Source organism: Haliaeetus albicilla, chromosome 14 (genome assembly GCF_947461875.1).
Source record: "Haliaeetus albicilla chromosome 14, bHalAlb1.1, whole genome shotgun sequence".
Classification (NCBI taxonomy): domain Eukaryota; kingdom Metazoa; phylum Chordata; class Aves; order Accipitriformes; family Accipitridae; genus Haliaeetus; species Haliaeetus albicilla.
This window is the reverse complement of record NC_091496.1, coordinates 17,490,294-17,494,566: the sequence shown is the minus strand read 5'-3', so window position 1 is coordinate 17,494,566 and position 4,273 is coordinate 17,490,294. Positions and strand designations below refer to the sequence as shown.

Here is a 4,273-nt window from a genome sequence, read left to right as displayed (position 1 = left end):
TAAGGCTTTGCACCAGCTACCTGGATGAAATACATAGGGAAAGAATGGCTTAGTAGCACTTTATGTTAGAATAAGCTCTGAGAGCATGCAGGCATTTCCAGGAGAGGTCAAATACCTCTGCTTGGGAACGGGCGAGCTGGCACCCACCATGGCTATCTACATTAACCTTAACCCTGGCACCGATTAGCCTTCACACCCCTCCCTGGAAGAGCACTCTGCAAATAGCATCAAGCCTGACCTACTTCTGCCTGCTAAGCTGCAAATTTCAGTTATCATGATTGGAGCCTTTCCGCACTGGGTTTCTTCCAGCAAAGTGTCAGACTTTTCTTCCTCACTCTTCAGAGGCATCAAGTAAGCCCAAGGTCCCAAAATGCGTTCCTCTGAACTGGGGAGGAGAGGGAGGGATGGGCTGTGGTGCCGGAGGTCGCCCAGCACACCGCAGCTCCTTGGTGCCTGGGTGCTCGCAGCGTCAAACAAGTGATGCTGGCAGAAAGGAGGGACGTTTGCGAGGCATGACATACACATCTGGGTGAATGCAGCCTGCTTTTCACAGGCAGGGAATGGCTTTGTAAAGAGACATGGAAACCTGAACAACATGCTTGACGGCACATTTATTCAGTGAGAAGTATTATACAAATGCCAGGAGAGTTGAACTCATTTTAGTGCTTTGAGGGCTGAGAGGAGCCAGAGCGAACAGGTAAGGTCATCAGCTAACTCAAGAAAAAATCTTATTGCTGCAGCTCAAAAGCACTATGTTGTTTTTACTGCTGAGCTCTGCCTTCCGAGGGAAGGGACAGCTAGCCAAACACAAAAAGTTTTGTCACTCAGCAATTCCAAGGATACACATCACCTCTTTGTCCCAGTCATTAGGAATTAGGCTGCAATTAATATGGTCATTTGGGGAGTTAGGATAAGATAATGAATTAATTAGTTTTAGAAGTTTGTATTTCATCTCTGTGACTTGACCATTTATCATTTCTCAACGGATTTTTATTTTATCCCTCTACAGTCATGCAAATTGAACATCAAATTTAAATGGAGCAGTAACATTGTCACCCTAGCCAGAAGAAAGCAAAAATATTCCAGCTGCTTATCTCCATGATGTAGAAATAGCTGCATCATGTTAATATTAGGAGTTTTCCTATTAATAAATAACACAGAAGAGAAAAAAGATTTGTCCTAAGTGAAATGCCATAACAGAAAAATTCCAGCAAGGTCCAGTTCCTCAGCCCTTTATTGTCATGATTCCACTAATGCAAGTGGGAATACAAGCGCAGACCCTTAACAGGATCCATTTTTATGCTGTGCCATGTACAATGCTATATACAATGCTCCATCCTTGCCAGGAGCATGAGGTCCAGTTTAAATATTTCCCCACAGCTAAACTGGTGCCAGGAAAACCAAAGAAGACTGTAAACGTGTGAAGTCGGGGTGTTCTTTCAATATATTGATCCTAGTTTCAATATATACAGATCCTAGTATTTATCCTAATTCTTTTCGGTTTTGTACTATAACATGTTTATTAAATCAACACATAGAAACTCTTGTTAGGCAGATGGCAGAGTCTGGTCTTAGTTTGGTGAAGTATTTGAAAAGCAAGGATTATTCATTCTTGAAAATTATAGGGGATTTCTTTAAAGATTTTGAGATTTCTTTTTGTTGCAGCAAAATTCACTAGTGCCTGTTTTTTATACAATTCCATTCAAGAAGTTTAAGAGATGATGAAGAAATTGCTCATCCAGACAGAAGGCAGAATGTGGAATTTGTTACTGCTGGGGAGTCTTGGGAAAGCTTTTGCTGAGGCCACTTCCGCAAAGCCAGCAAATTCATGGTGGCCACAGATTTAACAGACAAACTACATCTGGGTAACGGAAGTACATATTTAAGCACTGTTTGCACACAATTCCTTGATTGCATCCTTGAAAATCAGTGGAGCACTTCAATTACTATAGCTTTGTGTAAAAGGGCTGAATAATTTTATGGCCAGCAATAATAGCATTTTTATTTTTGCAAATAAAGGAAATGTGTGTCAAGCAGAAAGGTGATTGCCATAGGCATTAAAAAGAAACAAGCAGGCGCATATATGTGCAGCATTGTGTGCTCGACCAGGTTCATAATGCTCAGATGGATATATCATCAAATTTTCTGCTAATACTCAATTTCACTTTCATTTCCTTCAGGTGAGGTCCACTCTGCTGTATCCCAGAAGATGGTGAAGGCACTGCCACCCTGAGCAGTTAGACCCCAGCACTGGGTGAGGAAGGTTGCAAGCCATTTAAGGCCATTTAAGACACAGATGGTTTGATTTAGACACTTCTCCATCTCCCCTTGGCTTCTATAGGGAACAAAGCAACTCCAGAGGGAGATGCAGGACACCTGGCACTACCCCTTCTACCAAGGATGTAGGGAACCAACGTGAGATCTGACTTCCACCTAACCCCTCCAGTCCTCTTCTCAGCAGGACAGAAAGCACAGGTGATGGTCCTATTTGGTATATTAGCCTTGTTCCCTGGGAAGTGCAAGGTTCTGGCTTCTTGGCTCTATCATATTGACAAGGATTGAACCGTTGTTCAGTAATATGTCCTAAACATTATAGGGACTTAGTTTGTCCAGGCATATTGGAGAGTCATTTAATGAGGCATTAGGACACTGTCCTGGTTTCGGCTGGAATAGAGTTAATTGTCTTCCTAGTAGCTGGTACAGTGCTATGTTTTGACTTCAGTATGGGAAGAATGTTGATAACACACTGATGTTTTCAGTTGTTGCTAAGTAGTGTTTAGTCTAAAGTCAAGGATTTTTCAGCTTCTCATGCCCAGCCAGCAAGAAGGCTGGAGGGGCACAAGAAATTGGGAGGGGACACAGCCAGGGCAGCTGACCCAAACTGGCCAAAGGGGTATTCCATACCATGTGACGTCATGCCCAGTATATAAACTGGGGGGAGTGGGGGTGGGGACTAACTGGGAGTTGATCAGCACGTGGTGAGCAATTGCATTGTGCATCACTTGTATATTCCAATCCTTTATTATTATTGTCATTTTATTAGTGTTATCATTATCATTATTAGTTTCTTCTTTTCTTTTCTATTAAACTGTTCTCATCTCAACCCACAAGTTTTACCTTTTTTTCCCAGTTGTCTCCCCCATCCCACCACAGGGGGAAGTGAGTGAGCAGCTGCATGGTGCTTAGTTGCTGGATGGGGTTAAAGCACGACAGGCACATTAAAAACTCTTAAATATATCAGCCAGGAATGTCTCAGGTGGACCTGATTCTGCCTTGGCAAGGAAGAAGGACTGGGTAATGCCTCAGGTGTCAGCCCAGCCTCTGCCTCTATTTCTGAGTGTGGGATTCAGTTCACAGATCATGTCAGGTGAGTAACTGAGTCCTGATTCCACGTCCTGGACCTCAGTGGAGCTGTCTAACCCTGTATTTCACTTTCCTAACTCCCCTTGGTTACCTGCCACTGATCTTCTCTAAAGATGTGTTTGAAGGAGCAGCAATGTATAGTGAGCTGCTGCAAAGTGACTAGAAGACATCACACTTGGCACACCCTGCAGAGGTGCTAATTTTTCAGTGATGCTCACACAAGCAACAGGGCCCACCTGGGCCTCAGGGAGGCTGAAGGATCATCCTCCCCCAGCAGGAATACCCAGGAGTATAGCACAGGACAGAAACACACCTGAGACATTTCTCTCTGACAGTGTTACCTCTGATAATGATGTCTCCAGTCCAGAGAGGATATATATCTCTTTCTCAGACTGAAATAAAAAGTTAGCATTTTGAGAGCTTTGCATACGTTACAGGAATTAGATATACTGCACCACAAACACTGTTATGCTGCACAGGGCCTCTGCAGTGCTTTGGATGTATGTGTTCTATAAATCAGATGCTCCAGAAAGCAAAAGAGGGTGATCTCTCCATTAATACCACACAGCGTGGGAGGCACGGTTCATTGCGTGACGGCAGTGTGGCTGTACAGCTGAGAGCTCCTTGCGGGAGCAAGAGCTTCCACAGCACCTGCTGCAATGGGACCTCAAGGACATAGCGGTGCCACCAGACATTCAGCAGCAGCTTCTTAAGCGGCTTTTGCCATTTCGAACGATGTCCTTCCCTGAACAGACTATGTCCTTTTTCCCCCTGTGTTCCAGCTGCAGCCAGCATGCTCCAGTGAAGCCAATGGAAACATATATAATTGCTTTCTCTGCTCTCCTGCACCTGGAGCTCTACCAGGACAGGGGAGCAGATCCACGCACTCCCTTCACCTGTCCAGGGAATG

At 44.3% G+C, this 4,273-nt stretch overlaps 1 long non-coding RNA gene across 1 annotated transcript; it reads left to right on the top strand.

Annotated features, from left to right (window-relative positions):
* Positions 1-249: 249 nt before the first annotated feature.
* LOC138689034 (uncharacterized) lies at positions 250-3,805 on the top strand. The gene is made up of 3 exons (XR_011327841.1): positions 250-351; positions 2,181-2,475; positions 3,131-3,805. It is a non-coding gene; the product is annotated as an uncharacterized lncRNA (long non-coding RNA).
* The last annotated feature ends 468 nt before the right edge of the window (positions 3,806-4,273 follow it).